The sequence below is a fragment of the Hemiscyllium ocellatum genome, chromosome 43 (genome assembly GCF_020745735.1).
Source record: "Hemiscyllium ocellatum isolate sHemOce1 chromosome 43, sHemOce1.pat.X.cur, whole genome shotgun sequence".
Taxonomy (NCBI): Eukaryota; Metazoa; Chordata; class Chondrichthyes; order Orectolobiformes; family Hemiscylliidae; genus Hemiscyllium; species Hemiscyllium ocellatum.
Window position 1 is genome coordinate 28,184,343 of NC_083443.1, and position 27,233 is coordinate 28,211,575.

Genomic DNA, 27,233 nt, shown 5'->3' on the forward strand with positions numbered 1-27,233 from the left:
GTTCAACACGCTGTCGACTCGTTATTCACTGTATTAATCTGTCACCAAAAGTCACATAATCTGCATAGTGCCTGATTAATTGGCAACATTAAGCCAGGAGGTGGTACGGTGGCTCAGTGGTTAGCATTGCTGCCTCATAGTGCCAGGGACCTGGGTTTGGTTTCACCCTCAGGCATATCTCTTTGGAGTTTGCACATTGTCCCATTTCTACGTGGGTTTCTGCTGGGTACTCTGTTTCTTCCCACAGTCCAAAGCTGTGTAGGTTAGGTGAATTGGCCACGCTAAATTGCCCATAGTGCAGGCCATGTGGATTAGCCAGGAGATATGCAGAGTTATTGGGAATGGGATGGATGCCATTCAGAGGATTGATGGGCTGGATGATGATTTGTTTTCACCCTGTAGGGATTCTACGAGTTTATAAAACCTGTCACCCAATCATTCAAGAAGTTTATTCTTTGCAAAGACAAAAACAAAGAACAAACTCACGTTATCAAAGAAGTATATTTTTCGAGACAAGGCAATGTGCGGGAGAGTCAGCTGTTTGCAGAGAAGCGATCTTCCCGAACCTGGTGACCTCTCAATATTGTAGCAAAGCCAGCCTTACAGCAACTCCAGTGGCCCCCTAGTTTGATCTTAACTCAGTGCATTGATGTTTTGTGAGTTTATGATTGAAGATCAAACACAGCTCTGTCTTCTAGAGATCTGGATAATTAAAATGATCTGAGGAAGTGTTCCATTTCAACAATGCATTTTGAATTGCAGATTTTTAATTTTGTTTCCATAATGTTGCACTGTACAATCTGTCCTTTCAGCACAGTGACGTGGGTTGGAGCTTCTGCCTGTATCTACCCCATGTTTGGTGATGATTGGCACCAGTGCAGCAAACTCACCCTCCAAGGGAACTGGAATGTCAATCTGGAGTTTTAAGGTAAGTCTTTGCATGTCAAAAGGCTTAAGCTGACTGACTGTAAATACGCTCGATTTTATATTTTCATTTTATTTTAGACTATTGGAGCTGGAACAAATAAGGTAAACACACTGCTTCTGATTCAGCAAGTCAGGCACCACGTCTAATGGCTTTGTGGGGAGCCCAGTATTAGTGTTCTAGAATGACACTTGGTCCTCAATGGTTAAAGTACAAGGAGCGATTACACAAATTGTTTCCCAATATTCCCAACTGAATATATTCAGAATTGTTACGTCCTTGTGTTTGCCAAATGCTGAGGCTCAAATGTATTTTTGGGCTTCTTTCGAACTCATTGGGCCAGACATCAACAGCCTAATCAGCGAGTCAATCTGTGACAATTCTGTTGCAATAGGAAATTGTTGAGAGACCTCTGAAATTTGTACCTTATTATTTTTGTTATGTGGGATTTTGGATTCCACTTTATTACACATGAGCTAAGAGCATGCCCCTGTGTACCTGTGCTTGATGCTCAAATTCAGTCTCAAATAAAGACATTACAATTGACACAAGCTCTTTTATCAGGCATTTAAGGAGTTTACAAGGTGTCTTATTTAGGAAGGTCTCTGAGGAAGAAACAGACCCTAATATACAGACATTGATGATATAGATGGCAATCACAGTGCGTTCAGGGACTATCTCAACCTGGAGTGAGTCGATATATCTATATGCTTATAATACGGCACAAATACACATGAACATACGAATTACAGGCAAAAGTAGGTCAGTTAGCCCCTTGAGTCTGCCATGCCATTTAATAACATTGTGGCTAATCTGTTTGTGTTTAGAACTCCACATTCCTACCTACTACCAATAATCTTTGATTCCAGTACCTAACAAACATCAATCTACATGATGAAGGGCTTATGCCCGAAACGTCGAATTTCCTGTTCCTTGGATGCTGCCTGACCTGCTGCGCTTTTCCAGCAACACAATTTCAAGCATCAATCTACATCCTTCTTCAAAGTATTCAATACCCCATCTCCACTGCCTTTCTGAGGCAAACATTTCCAAAGTCAAACAATGGCTCTTACAAGGTGCATGCAGAAAGGATGTGAGTGCATCCAAAACTAGGAGGCTACCCCTGGACAAAGCAAGTTCCTCTCAACTCCACCCAAAGAGGATGATCTTTAATTTTTAAACAGTGTCTCCTAGGTCTGAATGCATTCATATCCTTTCTGTGTGTACCTTATCACAACCATTGTGTGCACTTCAACTCAGGGCAAGAGTATAGCTAGCTAGCCACAGAGCCTTATCGAAATATCTAAATCAGCAACAATGGGCCTTGCTTACATATATCCAGCCAGCTGTTAGTTATCCTATTCCCATTGAACTGGTCTGATAGTCTCACAAAGGATGAATTCAGAAGCAAAAAAAAAACCTTTGTCCCATCAGTCAGGCCTCAAAATAGACTCAGAACTCAGAAACAACAGGACAATGCTCAAAGCAACTATCTCACCTAGTTCCCCTTGACAACACTTAAAAGATTTTTCACAACCTTCTCTGTCAGCAGCTTTCACTAATGGATTTTGAAGAACATTCTTTACATTTCAAGTCATATTTTGCAATCTATTTCAGTCATAAATTACACTGCTCTGCTTATTCCTGACGATTTTATTAACACTTAAAGATAATTTATGGAAAGTTTAACCTAGTGGCTTTTTTTTCCCCTCGTTTAATCTGCATAACGTTAAGCTTTTTAATTTTTGAACGTAAAAGTGATATAAAATGGAATGCCTCTCCTGCACAAACCGGAACAAATGACCATTGTTAATGGTGTGAATTAATGTGATGGGATATTAAATACAAAAGGAATTATACATCAGGTATACCAGTGTGGTTGCAGCAAAGAATAAACGATCTATCACATCAACGGTGCAAGTGGTTTACAATTCCACTCAGAAACTAGTAATTTTACAACCTCGGGGATCTCTTTGATGCAAAAAACCTGAGGTGTTTGGACCAGAAAATCAGGTTCAGTTATTGCTCCAGTTCCGAATAACAGCAAAATTCCCAGCATCTGTATGAAAAAAAACATTGCAATCACAGACCCCTTCTGAGTATTGGAAATTGTTCTGGAAAGAGTCCCATAATGTGATGTGCTGTGATGAATCATTTTTTCATCAGCCTTAGCGTGACTGAATCCTGCTGAAAAACACAGGCGGCCAACGCTGCAGTGATTAGTACAGTAATTTTATTAGCCTCAATTTAAAACAAAATAGCACCAATCCACAAAGCTTTCGCTTCACAAGTCATTTAACCCACCATTCATCTGGTGAGTGTACATGAAAATATTTCATTGAATATCTCATTTTACATGGCTTTTATTTTGCTGAAATATAGAAATAGTAATGATTTGCTTCTCTAGGTTATTTGTCAAGCTATTCCTGCAATCTTCATCCACCCAACCCCCCCCACTGCAACATTTATGGAGTCATACAGCATGAAAACAGACCCTTCAGTCTGACTAGTCCATGCCAATCCTGTTCCCAAACTAAACTGGCTCCACTTGCCTGTGTTTGACCCATGTCCCTCCAAATTTAGAGTCTTACTTCAGCAGTCAGCACCTACTTGTTGTCAGTTTTGGTTTGTACCAGTCCGTTATCATTATCTGATCTCGCCGTACTACAGAGGCGGGGTATACTCCCCCTGAGGTGGGTACTCTCCCTGAGGATGTACCAGGTTATCCTCCTTGTAATGAACAAGCCTCGTGGTCAGCACGCCTCCATCAGGTCAGGGTAGTGTTGTACATGATTATGTGACACAGCTCTTGGATGGAAATTTAGTAAACGCATTCATGGCTGATATCCCATTGACATAATGCATTATATGTTGTTGGAGATCAAAGAGTGAAAGGACACAATCAAAAGCTATCCTCCCAAACACCCACCTCCAGTGCCACCGAATGCAAAGCCAACTTGCCCACTTGTAGAAGGTGTGTGCCAATGGTATATCCCAATGGCTGGTGTACCTGAGGTTAGAAAGCTATCATTGACTGATGCCTTGGCTTTGTTCATTCAATTCCCTTGGGTAACAGTACCCGTGCTTCCTATAACTGGCTTTATGCAGGTCTTAAACATTATCAACTGTGTGGTTCTGTTTTGGTCAAGTTTTATTCACTCATTTCTGCATGCAAGCATTCCACAAAGTGATGATGTTGGTGGAGAAACTAATTCAACCATGCACTGTATCTGTTCTGTGCTCTTTGTAAATATGAAGTCCTAGAGATTAGTCGATGCGCAGCTCAGAATGTTGTATATACCTTCTGAAGAATTCAATACAGAGGAAATGACTGATCCATAGGAATTCAAAGTTTATCAGGCATTGATTATGTGTGTATGTGTGTTTAAGAGTGGAACTTTGAAACAATTTCGAATTAAAATATATCTGGGATTGGTCAGCAGTCAAATGATTAGACCAAGCAACAACGTGCTAATTTTCAAATACTATTGTAATAACTCAGGAAGCCTGACTAAAAAGGAACATTGTTTATTGTTGAATACCAAAGTAGAGCCACCAGTCATGGCCCACATAAGCTGTTTCCAACCTGGGACGGACAGTTCTGCAGACCATCCCTGAATGTGCTTTATTCACCATTTTTTAAAACCTGAAAGAATTGTGGATGCTGGAAATCAGAAACAAAAGCTGAAACAGAAGTTGTGGAAAAGCTCAACAGGTCTGTCAGCATTTGTGGAAAGCAATCCGAGTTAACATTTTGGATCCAGTGACCCTTCCTCAGAACTGTTCTAACATTCTGCAATTTAGCAATTTCTGTTTTTGCTTTATTAATTTTCTTTGTATTTCACCTATTTTTCTAATCAACCTGTTCAGTCATGTTCTTGCGCATCTCTGGATAAGTTGGAACTTGAACTCAGCCTCCAGTTTGTAATGAGGTCACTACTGCTACTACATAAGTGCCCTTTGGCTTTTCTTTACAAGTGATGAGTTCTAGCGGGGCAGACCATTGCCTGTTACCAAAGGGAGTCATGGGGAAATTAATGATACCCCATGGGCCTTGTAGGGGTCATCACATCTATCTGTTACAGAGGGAAGGTTTGTGATCCTTATGTCCTTGAAAGTCCTGAATCCTGCTTGCTTTTCATCTCTTGGATCCTACCTCCCAAAATAATCCTTCCAAATGATTCATCTAACCCAGAAATCTTCCACTAGTACAAAGCCCCCTGTAATATCACTGCAACACTCTCTCTCAGCTGACATCCTCCTATCTTCATGAGCTTATTGTACATTTAACCTTCCTGCCAACCTACGCGCGCGCGCGTACACACACACACACACACACACACACACACACACACACACACACACACACACACACACACACACACACAGTTTCTTTGTAAATCTTTTCCTTGTGATTACCTTCTTGTGCGTCTTCGTACAGACTGTTGTCAAGAACTGTTAGATTGTATTCAGTCAACTGCCTCCCATTCTTCCAGAGTTCACCTGCTTGTATGTCCTCACTCACCACTTGTGAAGCACCTTAGAACCTTTTGCAACATCGTAGTGGGTAACTTTACAAATTCAAGGTATTGGTTTCTTTGTTCACATTTTCTGACTTGCTCCCTCACGTTGGGGTGCTGCTGTGCAGTGGGACAATCAGTTAGATGCCTAAGAGTGAGCTATTCTGACACACAAGATATACATCAGGTTGGAGGGGTATAACACAGGTTAGCTGGGGAAGACTTACAAAGCTTAAAGGGCCAATTACCTTATTGTAATACAAGTAGCAATTCAAATATCCTTTGTCTTATTGTGCTGCTAAAACCAATCTATCATGGGGTAAACAAACTGTTGTTAGGAAGACACTTTGTATTTAATATGACTCGAAGGGCCTGAGTTTTAAAGGTTTGTGGAAAAAGGAATTTATTTCAAGTTTTCAGGGCATACCTGGAGTGTTTTCTACAAAACAAAGTTCCCTGTGGATATTGAAGAGTATTCACGTGACTGGTGATAATTGCTTGCTTTGCCGTAGAGTGTGCTGTGGTTGTTTTGAGTACTGACTGTCTTGGAGAGCTGCTTGTTTTAGCTGGTTTAGTTGGAGGAAAACCTGCTAAGGACAAGCTGATTTGAAGGAACATGTGCTGTGAACAAGTTCCGCTGATCTCACATTCCTGAACAGAAAGCCCTCTACGTTGGTTCAGAGTGTGATCTATTTGTTCTTTTGAATCAAAATCGCAAGGTTGTATTTCCGGACAAACTGTAGATATAAGACTCAGAGACAACTGTGCATGATTAAGTGACTTATTTTCCAGAAAGCCTGATCTAATAAAGAAATCTCCTTCTTCCTCTGTTTCCCTGAAGAGTGAGAGAAACAGCGAGAGAGAGAGAGAGAGAGAGTTGTATGTGAGAGAAACAGAAAGAGTGTCTGTGTGTGTGTGTGTGTGTGTGTGTGTGTCTGTGTGTGTGTGTGTCTGTGTGTCTGTGTGTGTGTGTGTGTCTGTGTGTGTGTCTGTGTGTCTGTGTGTGTCTGTGTGTCTGTGTGTGTGTCTGTGTGTGTGTGTGTGTGTGTGTGTCTGTGTGTGTGTGTGTGTGTGTGTGTGTGTGTGTGTCTGTGTGTGTGTGTTGCAGATATTGATAGGGTTACCCATTTATACTTCTTTTCTAATCCAATTGTGGGATGTGGGGGTCACTGGCCGGACAGCATTGATTACCCATTCCTAGTTGCCCTTGAGAAGGTGCGATGTGCTGTCTTCTTGACTGCTACAGTCTATTTGCTGGAGATACACCCACAATAACGTTAGGGAGGAAGTTCCAGGATTTTGACCCAGTGGCACAGAAGAAACAGTGATATATTTCCAAGTCAAGATAGTTCATAACTTGGAGGAGTGTTCCCATCTATCTGCTGCACTTGCCCTTCTGGATGGTAGTGGCTGTGGGTTTGGAAGTTGCTGTCTAAGCAGCTTTGGTGAACTTCTACAGTGCATGTTGGAGACGATAAACACTGCTGTGGCTGTTTAGTGGAGGGAGTGGGGGCACTCCTGCAAGGTGTCAGGTTTCTTGATTTTCTTGAGTGTTGTTGCAGCTGCATTCATCCAGGCATGAGGAAAGTATTCCATGACATTCCTAATTTATACCTTGTAGATGGTGGATAAGCTCTTGGAAGTCAGGAGTTACCCACTGTATATGCTAACTAATTATTGCATTTTTAAAAATAAGTTTTATTTGCTAATAAATCCATAGTTATGTTTATTACAAATCCTGGTTGTTAGATCTTTTTGTTTTGATATGATTTAATTTGATTTATTATTGTCGCATGTACCTAGATACTGTGAAAAGTTTTGTTTTGCGAGTAGTACAGGCAGCAGAGAAGATGTGCAAAGGGTGAGATCAACATTAAATTTAAGATTGAAAGGTCAAATCAGAAGCCAAATAACAGTAGGGAAGAAGATGTTCTTGAACCTTTTGGTGCATGTGTTTGAGCTTTTATATGTGTTGCCTGACGAAACAGAAGAGATTAGAACTGCAATGGTAGGGGAGGTGGGAGGTGGGGGGGTGTCTTTGATGATGTTGACTGCCTTTCTGAGGCAGTGAGCAATAGAGATGGAGTCAATGGATGGAACATTGTGATGAACTGTTAGTAAGTTTGCTAATGACACCAAAATTGGAGGTGTAGTGGACAACGAAGAAGATTACCTTAGAGTACAATAGAATCTTGATCAGATGGGCCAATGGGCTGAGGAGTGGCAGATGGAGTTTACTTCAGATAAATGCGAGGTGCTGCATTTTGGAAAAGCAAATCAGAACAGGACTTACACACATAATGGTAAGGTCCTAGGGAGTGTTGCTGAACAAAGAGACTTTGGAGTGCAGGTTCATAGCTCGTTGAAAGTGGAGTCGCAGGTAGATAGGATAGTGAAGAAAATGTTTGGTATGCTTTCCTTTATTGGTCAGAGTATTGAGTACAGGAGTCGGGAGGTCATGTCATGGTTGTACAGGACATTGGTTAGGACACTTTTGGAATATGACATGCAATTCTGGTCTCCTTCCTATCGGAAAGATGTTGTGAAACTTGAAAGAGTTCAGAAAAGATTTACAACAATGTTGCCACGATTAGAGGATTTGAGCTGTAGGGAGAGGTTGAATAGGCTAGGACTGTTTTCTCTGGAGCATTGGAGGTTCAGGGGTGACCTTGTAGAGGTTTATAAAATCACGAGGGGCATGGATAGGATAAAGTCTTTTCCCTGGGGGGGGGGGAGTCCAGAAATAGAGGGCATAGATTTAGGGTGAAAGGGGAAAGATATAAAAGAGACCTAAGGGGCAACATTTTCACACAGAGGGTGGTATGTGTATGGAATGAGCTGCCAGAGGAAGTGGTGGAGGCTGGTACAATTGCAACATTTAAAAGGCATTGGGAAGGGTTTGGAGGGATATGGGTGAAGTGCTGGCAAATGGGACTAGATTAGGTTAGAATATCTGGTCGGCATGGATGAGTTGGACCGAAGGGCCTGTTTCCGTGCTGTACATTTCTATGACTCTATGACTATGACTGGGCTGTGTTCACAACCCTCTGTTTTTTCTTGTGGTTCTGGGCAGAGCGGTTGCTATACCAAGCCGTGATGCATCCGGTTAGAATGCTTACTGTGGTGCATCTGTAAAAATTGGTCAAACCAGGCATAGACAAAAGTATTGAATCGTCTAGGTAACTGGAAAAGCGACTTTAGTTTACGTTGTGGCACACAGAGTAATGGACCTAGAATAATGGTGCAACCATCCAGCCTATTTCATAACATCTTTGAAAAACATCTTAGCGTTTCTTCATATTACCAAGAGGCTGCAAGAGAAAGCAAGATAATATGACAAAGCATGACTTCCTACCATGATGTGTAATGGGTGTCTTATTGTGTGATGTGCTAATCAGACCTAACCTTCAATTACACTAACCTATTCTCAGTGCCATAATCACATGACTGCCAGGAGGCGGCAACTCAGGAGGAGCCTCATTACATGAAAAGTGGTTAGAATGTAGAATTTACAGCTACAAGGAGTAGCGGAGGTGAATACAGCTGAGATGAATTTAATAAAGGAGCTAGGTTTGTGACGGGAGGTAGGAGCCCCCATGCTATTGGGATTGGAGGAGGCTGATCTGGACTTTAAGCACTGATTTGGTTCATTTCGGCTGAAGGGCCTGTTTCCAAAGCTGTGAATATTGTGCACCTGTAATACTGTGTAAACCAATAACTGAAGTGAGTTCACCCGTGCTCACTTACTCGCTGCATGTCCTTGCATCAATTCTGCACCACTCTGGTGCTCCCCTCCTTAGCAAGAAATGTTTACAGTGCACTGAATTTCAAAGCTATTGCAGGGAAGCCTGAGAGGTGAAAGCATTAATAAATATGATCTATGAACAATTAAAATGAGGCAATTATTCTGTCCAAGAGCCATATTTCATGCCAGTTTTGTAATCTTTCTCTATCTCTGTCTCCACACACACTGGCTGATTTATCTTGCTCTTGCTGGAGGCCATTAACCCTTTACTCTCTCCATCTTCAGTGACACTGGACACCCTGATTGTAGACCAGGATTTTTCATATCATTGCGACCAGCAGAGACTGACCATCGTGTGCAGGTTGTTTTTACAAGCCATCCTCACAGGCACTCAAGCATATTTCATTAAATGTCGGAATGTTAAAAAGTAAACTTGCATTTACCTAGCACTTTTCAGGACCACTGCACATCTGAAAGCACTGCAGCCAATGAAGTACTTCTGAAGTGTTGCTCCCATTGTACCATCTGAGTGATGGGATCTTGCTGAGTATTCAAGGCACAGTGTCTCAGTGGTTAGCACTGCACCAGGCACACATGTTCGTTCCCACCCTCGGACCACTGCCTGTGTGGAGTTTGCACATTCTCCCAATGTCCATCTGGGTTTCCTTTGGCCACTCCAGTTTTCTTCCACAATCTGGAGGTGTGCAGGCTAGGTGGATTGACCATGAGAAATTGCCTGTAGTGTTCAGGGATGTGCAGGCAAGGTGAATTGGCCATGGGAAATTGCTCACAGTGTCCAGGGATGTGCAGGCAAGGTGGATTAATCATGGGAAATTGCCTGTAGTGTCCAGGGATGTGCAGGCTAGGTGGATTGGCCATGGGAAATTGCCTGTAGTGTCTAGGGATGTGCAGACTAGGTGGATTGACCATGGGAAATTGCCTGTAGTATCCAGGGATGTGCAGGCTAGGTGGATTGGCCATGGGAAATTGCCTGTAGTGTTCAGGGATGTGCAGGCTAGGTGGATTGGCCATGGGAAATTGCTTACAGTGCCCAGGGATGTGCAGGCTAGGTGGATTGACCATGGGAAATTGCCTGTAGTGTCCAGGGATGTGCAGGCTAGGTGGATTGACCATGGGAAATTGCCTGTAGTGTCCAGGGATGTGCAGGCTAGGTGGATTGACCATGGGAAATTGCCCACAGTGCCCAGGGATGTGCAGGCTAGGTGGATTGGCCATGGGAAATTGTCGATTGTGACCAGGGATGTGCAGGCTAGGTGGATTGACCATGGGAAATTGCTTACAGTGTCCAGGGATGTGCAGGCAAGGTGGATTAATCATGGGAAATTGCCCATTGTGTCCAGGGATGTGCAAGCTAGGTGGATTAATCATGGGAAATTGTCCATTGTGTCCAGGGATGTGCAGGCTAGGTGGATTGACCATGGGAAATTGCCCACAGTGTCCAGGGATGTGCAGGCTAGGTGGATTGACCATGGGAAATTGCCCACAGTGTCCAGGGATGTGCAGGCTAGGTGGATTGGCCATGGGAAAATGCCCACAGTGTCCAGGGATGTGCAGGCTAGGTGTATTGACCATGGGAAATTGCCCACAGTGTCCAGGGATGTGCAGGCTAGGTGGATTGGCCATGGAAAATTGCCTGTAGTGTCCAGGGATGTGCAGGCTAGGTGGATTGACCATGGAAAATTGCCCACAGCGCCCAGGGATGTGCAGGCTAGGTGGATTGGCCATGGGAAAATCTCGATTATGTCCAGGGATGTGCAGGCTAGGTGTTTTGACCATGGGAAATTGCTTACAGTGTCCAGGGATGTGCAGGCAAGATGGATTAATCATGGGAAATTGCCAATTGTGTCCAGGGATGTGCAGGCTAGGTGGATTAATCATGGGAAATTGCCCATTGTGTCCAGGGATGTGCAGGCTAGGTGGATTAATCATGAGAAATTGCCTGTAGTGTCTAAGGATGTGCAGGCAAGGTGGATTGACCATGGGAAATTGCCCATCGTGTTCAGGGGTGTGCAGGCTAGGTGGGCTAGCCTAATGGGAAATTTGGGGTCTGGGTGGGATGCTCTTCAGAGTTAAGCTACCAACTTAATAGGCTGAATGGCCTTTTTCTGCATTGTAGGGATTCTATGATTCACCACCTTCTGTGTGAGGAATCCTAACTGATACTGGGTAACAGTATGTTCTTGGGAAGTATTAGTTTCCAGGATGTATCCAATGAGTGACCGTTAATCCACTCACAGCAAATAGGTTTCCAATCAATGGTCTCAGATGGAATGGTCAGAAAAATAAATGGGGTCAAGTGGGTTCATCCCTCTCCTTTAGACTTTATGCAACGGCCTTTTATCTTTCTGGAATATCTATCCATCCACAGCCTTCTCCTTCTCTCCATCTCTCAATGTCCTATGTTTTCATCTGACTTTTCCCTATATCCCAAGTTGCTCCCTCCCTTTGTTATTTCCTGTTGGGCTATCCAGAGAGAGAGAGAGAGAGAGAGAGAAAGAGAGAGAGAGAGAGAAAGAGAGAGAGAGAAATTTATAGAGTGCAATTGGACAGCAGAACAGGATGTTTGATGATGAAGGGCTTTTGCCCAAAACGTCGATTTTCCTGCTCCTCGGATGCTGCCTGACCTGCTGTTCTTTTCTAGCACTGCTGTAATCTTGATAGCAGAACGGGATGTTCAATGACAAAATAGAGAGTGACTTTGAGCTTCCAAACAGGATCGTCATTGACCAGTCTGACAGCGAGACAAGCCATGTATGGACTCCATCAGTCCTGGTCAGGCTCTCATAATCCTTACATTAATTATTACGCTGCAGGATGAAACTTTTCACATGGTTCATCCCACTCATAGGGGGAAACAGATGACAACTAAGAGTGGCCTGATTGATGCGAGTGTTTGTTTGTTCTTGTGTTGAGAAGACTCTACTCACAAGATTGTGTGTTTTCACTTAGCCCAGAGTATGGACTGTACATGAGCCCCACACAAGGCAGGCAGTGTATCACACTCACTGCTATGAATAACAGAAAGACCATTGATTCCACCGCATATGGACTGCAGTGGTTCTAGTAGATGCCCACCAGCACCTGCTCCAAGGCAATTAGAGATGGCCAACCAATGCCAGCAATGCACACACCTCCAGGACGATTCACAAAACAAAGGTCCTTTGATTGGGGATTAAAAATTGGTGACTCCAAATGGGCTCAGTCTCTGGAACAGAGGCGTGCAAGAAAACACATAACGGTGTGCATGGAATGATACAAGATGTCTTTGGCCTATCAAACCTGTACAATCACTTTAGGAGAATGGATGTTTATTACAGCATTGCAAATGTTTTCCCCTTTCACATTTATATCCAACTTCATGTTAAATGTCACTATTGAATTTGGTTCCAGCTCCCTAAATGTCTGTCAAACCAGAATCACCCATACAGTTATTAAAGAAAAGTCTTCTCTTATTTTTCGACCAATTTTCTTAACTGTGTATCATCCTGTCAGTTGACTGGTTTCTCTTTATTTACTCTCACGAGGTATTGGTGTAGTGGTAACGTCACAGGGCTTGAAGTCCAGAAGCTTTAGCTAATAGTCTGTGGAAGTGAAGCCACTTTTAGAATACTGCATACAATTCTGGTCCCCCTTCTATTGGAAGGATTTTGTTAAACTTAAGACAGTGCTGGAAAGATTTACGAGGACGTTGCCGGGCCTGGACGGTTTGAGTTATAGGGAGAGGATGTTTAGGCTGGGGCTATTTTCCCTGGAGCATCGGAGGCTGAGGGATGACCTTATCGAGGTTTATAAAATTATGAGAGGCGTAGATAGGGTAAAAGCCAACATTTGTTTCCCAGGGTAGGAAGCTAGGGGGCGCAGCTTTAAGGTGAGAGGGAAAGATTTAAAAAGGACCTGAAGGGTAACATTTTCATGCAGAGGGTGGTGCATGTATGGAGCGGGCTACCAGACGAAGTGGTGGAAGTGGCTTCAGTTGCAAAATTTAAAAGGTATCTGGATGGGTACATGAATAGGAAGGATTTAGAGAGATAAGGGCCAAATGCTCGTAAATGGGACTAGGTCAGTTTGAGATGTCTAGTCAGTGCAGATGAGTTGGACTGAAGGGTCTGTTTCTGTGCTGTATGACTCTAAGTGGGTTAAATCGTGCTATCTAAATCCTCTAAAATGGCTAGTCTAACATTCATATCAACAGCAATTAGAGGTGGGTAATATGCAGGGCCCAGGACCTTTTTCCCAAAGAAACCATACTATCTATAGAACAGAAGACAAGCATTCTGTCTGGGAGCATCTTTGGAATAAGCCTTTTATGATCCCAGTTTCTCTAGACCCCTCATATCATGGCGTTCCTCATCGTAGCTATCATTCTGATAAATCTCGTAAGCATAATTTTTTAATTTATTCATGGAATGGGGGCATCATTGGCTAGGCCACTATTTATTCCCATCCCTAATTGGCCCAAAGGGCAGTTAACATTCGACCACATGCTATGCATCAGGAATCTCATGCGGGCCACACCAGATAAGGATGGCAGAAACAAAAATAGAACTTTCTGGAAAAATTCAGCAGGTCTGACAGCATCTGTGAACAGAAAGCAGAGTTAAGGTTTTGGGCACAGTGACCTTTCTTCTGTTCTGTGTTTTTCCTGCAATTTCTGGCTTGCTTCGTTGAATGTTAGTGAACCAGATGGGGTTCAGATGATTTGATCATATGATCCTTAAGAGCCAGCCATTATTTCTGACAGTACAGTGTCTGTCACTTTAAAATACTAACCAGGACACTGAAGATGGTAATGTAGTGGCTCAGTGACTGGATTAATAATCCAGAGACCTGCGTAAATACTCAATGGACATGGGCTCATGGCAACTGGCAGAATGGAAATAAGTCTGGAATGTAAGTTTAGTCACAGTAACAGTGACCATGTAACTGTGGTCAATTGTTGTAAAAACCATGTTGTTGAGAGTGGGAAATCTGCTGTCCTTACATGTCCTAGAGCCAGAGAGTCATGTAGTACGGAAACAGACCGTTCATTCCTGATGAAGGGCTTTTGTCCGAAACGTTGATTCTCCTGCTCCTCGGATGCTGCCTGACCTGCTGTGCTTTTCCAGCACCACTCTGATCTAAACTCTGGTTTCCAGCATCTGCAGTCCTCACTTTCGCCTTTCGGTCCAACCAGTCCATGTTGACCATAATCCCAAACTAAACTGGTCCCACCTGCCTGGCCCAAACCCCTCCAAACATTTCATATTCTTCTACTTATCCAAATATCTTTTAAACATTGCAATTATACTTGCATCCACCACTTCCTCTGGAAGTTCATTTGCATTTTGTGCAAATAAAATTTATCCCTTGTGTGTTTTTAAAATCTCTCTCCTCTCACCTTAAAAATCTGGCCCCTAGCGTTGAAATTCTAGGTAACGGTCAACTCTATCTATACCTCTCATTATTTTATAAACTTCTATGAAGTCGCCTCTCAACCTCCTGTGCTCCAGTGAACTAAGTCCCAGCCTTTCCTCATAACTCAAGCCTTGACCACAGACCCACAGCAATACCCTCTGAATGACCTCAGCAAGCCCCCCCCCTCCCCCCGGCCTCAGTTTAAGGGCAATTAGAAATGGCCAACAAATGCTGCATTGCCCACATCCTGTGAAACACTGGGAACATGCAAACAAGAGTAGGCCGCATGGCCTTTCGAGTCTTCTCTGCCATTCAGCTGATCTGATTTCAAACTCAACACTACAGTCCTGCATCTCCTTGAAAGAAGAGAATACCCGCCCAGAAACAAAAACAGAAATTGCTGGAAAAGCTCAGCAGGTCGGGCAGCATCTGTGGAGAGAAATCAGAGTTAACATTTTGGGTCTGGTGACCCTCTCTCAGAGTTCTGATTCACAGCATCCACAACACTTTTGGTTTTCCTTTAGAATACCAGCTCAGTTGTTCTTCACAGAACCAGGCAGACCGATGGGACCTTGTTTCCACATACCATCCTCTGGCCTGATGTTTGTGCTGAAACCCTGGAGTTGGGCTTGACCCCAGAACCTTGGGACTCAGCAGTAGGTGTGCTACCAACTGAGCTACAGCTGCTCCTGCAAAGCAAAATGATGAGTGGCCTCCATTTGTGTTGTGATTTCTCCCAGATCTATGACTTCAGTGAAGATTTGTGCAATTTAACTGCATGCTCTGTGTTTACCTGGGGCAGAGCCTCTATTTTTCCAGTCTCTGTCCTGTAAAGTCCAGGTAGTTCTACAATAATGTGATGGTGGCGTTCTTGTGCAACCCCACGTTATAGAAAAATTGTGCTTTAGAAACAGCGCTTTAAGTGTTGGCGATGTAATCGTGTTCCAGCCAACACACGGTTTAAAAGTTCACGTATTGGAAACAGTGTCCCCAGTTTGTCAATCACGTTGCAGCGAACTCGCATTAACAAAACGCGCCTTGAGCTTAGCAGAACGACCTGTATTGAAAAGTTGTGACGAGGCATTATTGGCAAGCAGGTCTTGCATTTAAACAAAAGAAACATTTGCTCAACACGAGCATCGCAAATCCGATGATACTTGATCACTTCACATCCCTCCGAATGGTTGCGCAGGTGATCTCAATTTTCCAATGATGAGGAAGTTGTTTGGGTTTGGGTGGGAGTGGGGAAACAGGATTCTGCCCATTGAAGAAGCACGCCCCATAATACACTCATATCTACATTCTCAAAGAAAGCTTCAGGCTGCTCAGCAAGGAGTGCGTGAAATTGTATCGACATTAGTGCTGCCTCGTAGCTTGTTTTTATTTTCTGTTCCACTGACTGAAAATTGAAGAGCAGTGGCTGAAAATCACTATCTCTCAACATGGTTTTTGACATTAGCAAAGTGCCTCCCCACACATTGCTACTCACACCTACCATTGAAAATGTCGGTACCGAAATATTTTAGAACAGGAAGAACTCTACATTCATCTGGTACTTTTTAATGCTTCAGATACTCCTGAAAAGGGTCATACAACCAATTAGATTCCTTACAGGGTGGAAGGAAGCCATTCAGCCCATTTAGTCCACATCGACCATCCAAAGAGAATCCCATTCATATCCCAGGGGTAATTCCACCCAACCTACACATCACTGGACACTATGGGGCAATTCAGCATGCCCAATCCACCTCACCTTTGGATAGTGGGAGGAAACCCACGCAGACACATGAGGGTGACACAGTGGTTAGCACTGCTGCCTCACTGAGTGAAGGACCCGGGTTCAATTCCAATCTTGGGTAACTGTCTGTATGGAGTTTGCACATTCTCCCTGTGTCTGCGTGAGTTTCCTCCCACAATCCAAAGATGTGTAGCTTAAGTGAATTGGTTATGCTTAATTGCCCATAGTGTTCAGCGATGTGGAGGTTCGGTGCATTAGTCAGGGGTAAATATAGGGTAGGGGCGTAGCTCTGGGTGGGTTACTCTTCGGCGGGTCAGTGTGGGCTTGTTGGGCCTGTTTCCACACTGCAGGGATTCTTTGAGAATATGCAAACTCTACACAGCTAGTTGCCTGAGGCTGGAATTGAACCCATGTCTGTGGTGCTATGAGGCAGCAGTGTTAACCATTGAGCTACCCAATGGCACTTTAAGTAAAAACAGAACCTAGAAATACCCAGCAGGTCCGGCAACAATCTGCAGATCAACAGAACCAAAGTTAACATTTCAGTTTCTGATGCCCTACTGTCAGATCCGTTTGTCAATTCTGGCTGAAGGTCACTGACATGGAACATTATCTCTGAATCTCTCTCCATGGCTGTGGTCAGACCCTAATTTGATATTACCAGTATTTGCAAAGGTTTTCTCTCTCCTTACTTTAGATGTAATGTAGAAACAAATCTGCTTCTTTTGATTATTTTTGGAGAAGGTGGGTATCATTTGCAGAGCAAACAGTTATTGCCCATCCTTAACTGCCCTGGAGGAGATGTTGATGAGCTGCCTTCTTCAACCATTGTCATCCATTTACTACAGACAACTTTGGGTGCTCTTTGGAAGGGTGTTCCAGGATTTTGACCCAGCAGCACTGAAGGAACAGCAATACATTTCCAAGTCAGGATAGTCAGAGGCTTGGAGGGGAGCTTGCAGATGGTGGGGTGGTGATCCCATGTATCTGCTGCCCTTGTCCCTCTAGACGGTAATGGTCATGGGTTTGGAAAGTGTTATATTGGTGAGTTGCATCTTATCAATATTACACATTGCTGCCATTGAGCGTTGGTGGTGGTGAAAGTGAATTTTGAAGGTGATGGACTCTACATACCACCAGTCCCATTGGCAGCAAAAATGAACAAAAAATGTGTTGTTTTAGGGATTTTGATTGAAGCATAAACTAACAATGGGACACAGGAGAGATTTACCTGTTCTTGTCTGAAACAGTGTAGTGGGATCCATTGAATCCAGTTGAGAGAGCAGTTGGGATCTCGGTTTTAATTAATTTAATTTAGATAAATGTGAGGTGAGCATTTTGGGAAAGCAAATTTTAGCAAGACTTATACACTTAATGGTAAGGTTCTAGAGACCTTGGAGTGCACGTTCATAGCTCCTTGAAAGTGGAGTCGCAGGCAGATAGGATACTGAAGAAAGTATTTGGTATGCTTTCCTTTATTGGTCAGAGTATTGAGTACAGGAGTTGGAAGGTTATGTTGTGGCTGCACAGGACATTGGTTAGGTCACTGTTGGAATATTGCGTGCAGTTCTGGTCTCCTTCCTATCGGAAAGATGTGAAACTTGAAAGGGTTCAGAAAAGACTTACAAGGGTTTTGCCAGAGTTGGAGGGTTTGAGCTGGAGGGAGATGCTGAATAGGCTGGGGCTGTTTTCCTTGAAGTGTCAGAGGCTGAGGGGTGACCTTGTAGAGGTTTATAAAATCATGAGGGACATGGACAGGATAAATAGACAAAGTCTTTTCCCTGGGGTGGGGAAAGTCCAGAATTAGAGGGCATAGGTTTAGGGTGAGAAGGGAAAGATACAAAAGAGACCTAAGGGGCAACTTTTCACACAGAGGGTGGTACGTGTATGGAATAAGCTGCCAGTCGAATTGGTGGAGGCTGGTACAATTGCAACATTTAAGAGGCAATTGGATGGGTACATGAATAGGAAGGGTTTGGAGGTGGTGCTGGCAGGTGTGACTAGATTGGGTTGGGATATCTGGTTGGGTTGGATTAAAGGGTCTGTTTCCGTGCTGTACATCTCTATGACTCATCTGGAAAACAGTACCTCTGACACAATGGCACTCCTTCAATTCTGCATTTTGTTTTATTCATTCTCAGGATGCCTTTGGCTAGGCCACTATTCATTGTCCATTCCTAATTGCCCCAATTGAAAGTGCTGTTGGGTCTGGAGTCACATATAGGTGAGACCAGGTAAGAGTAGCAGTTGCCTTCCCTAAGAAACATTAGTGAACCAGATGGGTTTTTCTCTGACAATCATATCATGGTCATCACTAGACTCCTAATTCTAGATTTTTGTCAGATTCAATTCTACCATCTGTCAAGGTGGGATTCAAACCAGGGTCCCCAGAATATTGTCTGGGCCTCTGGAGTAACAGTCCAGCGATAACACCACTAGGCCAGCACCTTCCTATTGCAATGCTCGCATGAGATTTGAACTCAAGCCTCTGGACTGGGCCATTGGGACAGGAGTATGAGCCACAAAAGTACTGGTGTCACTTTAATATTTGTCCAAAAGCTGAGTAAATGAGAATGGAGACAGTGAATAGTGTCTTGGCAGTTGGCTGAGAGCAATGGGAGGGTAAGTCAGTTATCACCAGTTCATTATCCTTCAATCTGTTCATCTCCTCTCCTCAACAATGAAGTTTATTGTTCTTTACTTGATTTTGACTTTCTGCTCGTGTGAAAAGCTGAAGTTAAATATCATTTCTTACATAGCTCTGTGCCTGAAGATGGATCCCACAATACCAATGCAATGTCCAACATGAGTAGGACAAAGGGGGCAGGTCCCAAATCCATATCCAACAGAATACGGACTGAATCCTCATGCTCTTTGTATCAATCTGATCCTCACCAGCTGCCCATCCACCTGAGCCAGTCAACCCAGGAAGTGTCTGGGAGATTAAAATCTAACTCATGGAGGCTCCATCATGGATGGCAGTGTACAAGTTAAAGGTCATGCCAATGCACAAAAGACATCTTCAAGGACTGAAGGCTGTAACTGCTTGGTGCTTAGTGGGAGGCACGGTAGCACAGCAGTTAGCACTGCCACCTCACAGTGCCAGAGACCCGGGTTCAATTCCCGCCTCAGACGACTCTCTGTGGAGTTTGCACATTCTCCCAGTGTCTGCATGGGTTTCCTCCGGGTGCTCCGATTTCCTCCCACAGTCGAAAAATGTGCAGGTTAGGTGAATTGGCCATGCTAAATTGTCCATAGTGTTAGGTGAAGGAGTAAATGTAGGGGAATGGGTCTGGGTGGGTTGCGCTTTGGTGGGTCAGTGTGGACTTGTTGGGCCAAAGGGCCTGTTTCCACACTGTAAGTAATCTTAAAAAAAAAGGTACATCCTGATTATGAGATTAATGAAATTCAGAATGTGTACAAAACCATTCAGTTGTGGACTGATATGAACTTGACATTGAGAAGATGAATAATAACATTCAGATGTTTAAGATAACAGGAAAATTTGCAATTTATCCAATGTTCTCCATAACCTCTGAATATTTCAAGCTACTTTACAGCCAGTTCAGTATTTATGAAGTGTTGGTGCAATGTAGTAAAGTTGCATGAGTCAAATTGCACACAGGAAGATCCCATGAACAGCCATTTGATAGTAATCAGGTAATCTGATTTCAGTTACTGAGGAGTTAACGTTGACATGTTACCAGGAATGATTTCCTTCCTTTTCTTACAGATAGTGCCATGGGAATCTTGTAAATCCATCATAGAAAGGACACAGGGCATTGGTTTAACATCTCATCTGAAAAATGGCAATCCTGACAGACAATAAAGGTTGATTAAACAGAATCTGGGCAAATATTTTGCTAGTCAGAGTTTTATTCAAGCACACATCACAACACTCCAACATTACTTGTTCCCAGTCCTCACAAAATTATTCCTTAATTCACATATAACCATCACTGTTCTCTAGGTCCATATTGTCTTGGGCATCCCTCAGGCCAGAACGTACCAGATGATAATGCCTGTGACAGTGCAGCACTCTCTCAGTATCATCTTAGTGACCTCCAGAGTTGCAGTCCTAGTGCTTAGGCCCTAAGCTCTGTGAAACGCTCTGTCTTTCTAGCTCCCCATCCTTTACCAGTTTGCTGTGTCAGTAGTGATGGAAAAGGTCACATGATAGAGAGAGATGTGGAACCTTGTTCTTAGTCTTAGAACGTACAAAGTTCATAGGACAGTCAATAAAAGGTCATCTCAGACTCAAATTGTGTCTCGTTAGTCTTGTTCAGTACCCACCCTCTTCCAAGATACATTGCTATAATAGCAGATCTCCCTTTAAGGTGATTCTTAAACCCCAACTCTTTGTACAATCTCCTATTGCCTCTATTTGGCTCAGTTTATTTCCTCCTGGAATGTTACTATGGTGTTAGAGATGCCGTGTAAATGCAATTTGTTGTTTAACTGGATTGGCCAGGGCTGATGGAACCTTAAAGGCACAGTCACCCCATGGTGACACCACATTGTCTCACTGTGTCATTGTGGGGGCAGGGTAAGGACTTGAAGGTGCCACACTTGCGTATTCAGGAAAAGGTTAAGCTCCAAGCAGGGATCTATCAGATGTGGGCTTACCTTGCAGCAGATAAAGACAGATCTTCTGATAGTTGTGGGGAAATAGTGTTGCAGCTCATGAGGAGTCAGCATCGACTGACCAAGATGCTGGGGTGGCCTTTACTTTCCACGTCCATTTCACAGCCACCCCACCCGCTCATTGAGAAAGTGGTAAAATAAAAGCCCCCACGACAGGGCTTTCTTGCATGTTGTCATGGAGACGGGGCCAAACCCACACCAACATCTCTCGCTGCACACTTCCTGCAGGTGCCACCCACAGTTCTCGCCGTTTGGTTTTAGTTTCAGCCACAGTGCGGGGTGATGTCACACTTTCTGTCACTTTTATGTTGCAAAGGGGGAAGTTCAGTCATCAGCAACAGCAGTCACTTCTTCCAATGCATCATGGGTTTATTCCACCCCGGTTACCATTGTCACTTCCTTCCGGCTTTGTGACACTGCTTGAATTCACTCACTGAGAAAACGTCTTCTTAACAATGCTCGAGAAACTCAGCTTCTAGACTTATAGTATGTAGGAGTCCCTTCAGCCCATCAAGTCTGCATCAACAAAATGCCGTTCTAAATTTACATGAGCCCCACTTTCCAGCACTTGGCCCATAGCCTTCAATGACTCCCACAGCCCAAACGAAGTGCAGTTTAGGTGGACTGGCCATGCTAAATTGCCCATCGCGTCCAGGGTTAGGTGGACCAGCCACAGAAAATGCAGGGTTACAGGGATAAGGTAGGGCAATGAGTCTGGGCGGGATGTGCTTTGGGCTTTGGGGAGTCGGTGTGGACTTGTTGGGCCGAATGGCGACACAGTGTGAACAATGGGAAGCTTCAGAGTGGAGGAGTGATTTCCTCATGCTTCAGTTCCTTCATTGGCCTTCCCCCCCCCCACCTTCCACCACCATAACCATGCCCTCCCTGAAATTTTCCACTGCTCTTACTTCAACCTCCTGTATTCATCCTTCCCCCTATTGAGCCCTGTACCGGTATCTGCGCCATCACCTCCCCTCCCCAGCTATGTGAATTGAGTGGGTGTGAAAGATCCCGTGAAACCATAGGAAGAGCAAGAGAGTTACTCCCCAGTGCCCTGGCCATAATATTAATTCCTCAATCAACATCTCTACATAAAACAGATTAGCTGGTCATTATCCTATTGTTAATTTTGGGAATACCACAAATTGGTATGTCTTATACTACAACAGTGACTCCAGTTCACCTGAAAAGCAATTTAACTCATCTTATGGTCATGAAAAGTTCTATATAAATGCAAGACTAGCTTATTTTTATATGAAACGAGTTAAGACTTTCTTCCACATGAAAGGGGCTATGTAAATGCAACCTCTTTTAGTAAAAGTCGGTTGTCCATTCCAAATCTCCCTTTCCCCCTTTAGCCTGACCTCCTCAACTTGTTGTGATTTTCAGAAATGTTCAGCAGTTTCTTAATAATCCTGACTGTGTTAATAGCTGCACTAACAGCCAACTTAAGATAACCAGATGAGCTAGTAATATGGCTCATTTACTCCTGAAAGCAATGTACATTCATGATTAGGAATCTGTTTATTGCAAGTCAAATGATTTTTTTTTAATTACCTAGGAACTTCAGGAGTCTAAAGTTGTGCATTGCTTTCACCATGGAGTTAAAAATCACACAACACCAGGTTATAGTCCAACAGGTTTAATTGGAAGCACACTAGCTTTCGGAGTGACGCTCCTTCGTCAGGTGATTGTGGAGGGCTCGATCGATTTTTCAATGTATAATTTCAGTTACATCACACTGTAAATTTTTGCTATAAATTCTGTGTTACGATCGAGCCCTCCACAATCACCTGATGAAGGAGCGTCACTCCGAAAGCTAGCGTGCTTCCAATTAAACCTGTTGGACTATAACCTGGTGTTGTGTGATTTTTAACTTTGTACACCCCAGTCCAACACCAGCATCTCCAAATCATTTCACCATGGAAACACCTTAGCCAATAAGAGCCAACCAGTCTGCACTCTATTATTCCTCCTATGGAATAAATTGTGTGAGCATTAGAAATTTGTCATTCTTGCATTCGTCCTGATTAGTGCAAGATGAAAAACTTCAGCAGCATGTCTCCTGTTTCAGCAAGATCCAACAATGCCTTACGTTTTTGTACTCTGGGTTACTGAGGTGTGGAACACGAATATCCCCAGAACACCTCAAATCCTAAATTTCCCAAATAGCTACCCCATCCTATTCCCGCTCCTCCACTCCCCACATCCCCAATCCTCCAATGCCAGGGCGAAACTGAATCATAGTTGAAAAATGTGGTGCTGGAAAAACACAGCAGGCCAGGCAGCATCCAAGGAGCAGGAGAATCGACATTTCGGGCATAAGCCCTTCTTCAGGAATGAGGCTGGTGTGCCAAGCGGGCTGAGATAAAGGGTAGGGGGGAGGGAATTTGGGGGAGGGGTGCTGGGAATACGATAGGTGGAAGGAGATGAGGGTGAGGGTGATAGGTCGGAGAGGGGGTGGGCGCAGAGAGGTCAGGGAGAAGATTGCAGGTCAAGAGGGTGGTGCTGAATCCGGCGGTTGGGAATGAGATAAGGTGGAGGGAGAGGAAATGAGGAAGTTGGAGAAATCTATATTCATCCCGTGTGGTTGGAGGGCTCCTAGGTGGAAGATGAGGCGCTCTTCCTCCAGGCGTCGTGTGGTCAGGGTCTGGCGATGGAGGAGGCCAAGGACCTGCATGTCCTTGTGGAGTGGGGAGGGGTGGGGGGTTAAAGTGTTCAGCCACAGGGCGGTTGGGTTGGTTGGTGTGGGCGTCCCAGAGGTGTTCTGCAAGTAGGCAGCCTGTCTCCCCAATGTAGAGGAGTTTCATCCTTGAAAGAGGATTCGCAGTAGGTTAAAATCAACTAGGAGAAAGTGAGGACTGCAGATAATGGTTTCATCCTTGAAAGCGGATTCGCAGTAGGTTTCATCCTTGAAACCAGCATCTGCAGTCCCCACTTTTTTCTACTGCGAATCCTCTTTGAAGGATAAAACCAGCATCTGCAGTTGAAACTGAATCATAGACAGGAAACATTTTCCAGCTTTGAGTTTGCCATTTAAGGAAGGATGGACATACATTGGAAACAGCTCAGAGAAGGCTTACCAGACTAATACCCAGAAGGACTATCTTTCATGAGGAAAGGTTAGACAGGCTAAGCTTGTATCAATAAGAGTTTGAAAAATTAAGAGGTGACTTGTTTGAAATGTATAAAATCCTGTTTTTTAAAAATTTGTTTGTGGCATATTGTCTTGCTGCATTTATTTTCTATCCTTAGTTGCTCTTGAAAGGGTTGTGGTGAGCTGCCTTCTTGAAACGCTGCAGACCATCAGGGAGAGAGTTCCAGGATTTTGACCCAATGATAGTGAAGGAACAGCGATATACTTCCAAGACAGGATGGTGAGTAGCTTGAAGGGGAACTTGTATAGAATGGTGTTCCCTGTGTATCTGCTGCCTTCGTCCTACTAGATGGAAGTGGTTGTGGCTTTGGAAGGTACCATCAAAGAAGTCTTGGTGAATTTCTGTGGTGCGTCTTGTAGATGGAACTGAGTGTCTGTGGTGGAGGGAGTGGATGTGGTGCCCAACAATAGATTGCTTTTGTCCTAGATGGTGTCAAGCTTCTTGAGTGTTGTTGAAGCTGCACCCATCCATCCAGTCAAGTGGGAAATATTCCATCACATCCCGACTTGTGCCTTGTGGGTGGTAGACAGGCTCTGGGGAATCAGAAGGTGATTTGCTTGCTGCTGGATTCCTAACCTTTGACCTGTTCTTGTACCTGCGGTGTTTATATGGCTAGATCAGTTTAATTTCTGGTCAAGGGTAACACCCAGGAAGTTGATAGAAGGGAATCGAGGTGCCCTTAAAGGATGGTTACAGGGTTGTTGTGACTCAGTAGTCAGCACTGATCAGCACATGCCTCACAGCGCCAGGGACCTGGGTTCAATTCCCCTTCAGGCAACTGTCTGTGTGGTGTTTGCACACTCTTGCTGTGTCTATGTGGGGTTTCTCCAGGTGCTATGGTTTGCACCCGCAGTCCAAAGATGTGCAGGTTAGGGTGTATTGGCCATGCTAAATTCTCCAGGTATTGCTGGATTAGCCATGGGAAATGCGGGGTTACGGTGATTGAATAGGTCAATGTGGGTCAGTGGGCCAAATGGCCTGCTTCTGCACTGTCGGGACTCTGTGTGGAAAGTATGTTTCCTTTTATCAGTGAACGTAGAACTAAAGATCATAGCTTAAAAATAAAGAGTCACCCATTTAAGATAAACATCAGAAGAAAATTTTTTACTTTCTGAAGATTGTGAGTCATAAACGTCTGCAGCACTTTGGAACTCTCTTCTTCAATAAGCAGTGAAAACGGAGCCTTTGAATATTTTTAAGGCAGAGGTACTTAGATTCAAGGAAAACAAAGGAGTGAAAAGTTATGAGAGAGAGACAGGAATGCCATATTATAAGATCAGCCATGATCTTATTGAAAGGGCTGAGTGACCTATTCATGATTCTAATTTGTGCATTCACATGTATTCACACCCATTTGATCCAAAATAGGTCAAGATCCTGCAATTCCCTCCCTAATGGCCTCAAAGGTCACCCTGCAGCATGTAGACTGCAATGGTTCAAGAAAGCAACTCACCATCACCTCCTCAAAGACAACCATGATTAAATGGCGGAGCAGACTCGATGGGCCAAATGGCCTAATTTTGCTCCTATACCTTACGAACTAGGGACAGACAATAGAAATGTTGGCCAGCCAGCAATGCCCACATCCTACAAGAGAATAAAAGTATTCACAGATCTCCCGGGTCCCATATTAACCCTATGCACCTGAAGGGATGTTATGTGAATTAAAATCTGGTCCCCTCGTGTTTTCTATGTCGTGTGGACAGGGAATCAGAGGCAAGTTAGTTTTCAGAGTCTACGCTGAGGATTTGAGTTCAGGGAGTTTGGAGGATTCAGGGGCCATATGAAGCTCACCCACCAGGAAGGTCTCAAAGTGCAACCCATTCATTAAATGCACCCTGGGAACAAGGAAAGTTTTCAAGCAAAGGTTCCTATGGCACTGACTGCACAGTCAGATCACAGCCTTGACGCCAGTGTGAGGGGGTGTTTGGTGGGCACGGGGACTGGTGACGTCGGATTGAGGTCAGTCGCTGGTGGTAACCGTGGGGGGCTTGCAGGAGGTTCAATGCACCGTGGGCTTAACTTGAATCACTGGGTGACAACACATAGACTGTGTCACCACAGCTCATCGGAATTCCTATTGTCATCTCTCAGATTTTTGTGGTCATCAACCTTCAAGCTTTCGATCTGAGTGTCTGCTGTATGTATTCAATACTGCACACAAGCAAAACAAAACTGATTCATCTTGGTCTGTGCACTATTTTGTTCAGTTTGGAACATTTAACCTGTTAGAGGCGCTACGTCAATGTTAGTTGAGCCTATTCCTGCTGCTAATTTGTACATTTGTGCACAGATCCTATTTAACTCATTCAGGAGATGTGGAAATCACTGGCTGGGCCAGCATTTGTTGCACATTCTTACGTGCGCATCCAGAAGGTGGTGGTGAGCTGAGTGAAGCCAATATTGCCACCCTATGTCTATGTGGAGTTTGCACATTCTCCCAGTGTCTGCGTGGGTTTCCTCTAGGTGCTTCAGTTTCCTCCCACAATCCAAAGATGTGCAGGTTAGGTGAATTGGCCATGCTAAATTGCCCATAGTGTTAAGTGCATTCATCAGAGGGAAATGGATCTGGGTGGGTTACTCTTCGGAGGGTCGGTGTGGACTTGTTGGGCTGAAGGGCCTGTTTCCACACTGTAGGGAATCTAATCTATGCACAAGATTGGGGTTTGAGTAAATTGCTGCTGCTTTCGTGTTAATGATAGTGTTCTAATAATCAATCACTCATCAGAGATTCAGTAACTCAGTGGGTTAGTTACTTTGAAACAATAAAACACATTATAAGTTATGAAGCATTATAGCTGACTAATTGATTTCTCTGTGTGCAGCTCGCATACTCACAGCAAACTAAGTGGTCAGCAGAGTTGCACAATGCTCAGGCACAGTACTTGGTCAAAATATAAGTCAAAAAGTTTCTGGCTACTAACAAATCAAGAGAGACGGGCATAATTCAGTTTAAAGAATCATAGAGCTAAAATAGTCACAAATGGCCTTCTTTTGGTCCTATGTTCCTACCAGAATCATAGAATCCCTATGGTGCACAAAGAAGCCATTTGGCCCATCACGTCTACACTGACCCTCCAAAGACCAT

The 27,233-nt window shown here is 43.9% G+C and overlaps 1 long non-coding RNA gene across 1 annotated transcript; it reads left to right on the plus strand.

The window, feature by feature from the left end:
- The first annotated feature begins 834 nt into the window (after positions 1 to 834).
- LOC132834905 (uncharacterized) lies at positions 835 to 20,201 on the plus strand. The gene is made up of 2 exons (XR_009647260.1): positions 835 to 928; positions 20,077 to 20,201. It is a non-coding gene; the product is annotated as an uncharacterized LOC132834905 (long non-coding RNA).
- The last annotated feature ends 7,032 nt before the right edge of the window (positions 20,202 to 27,233 follow it).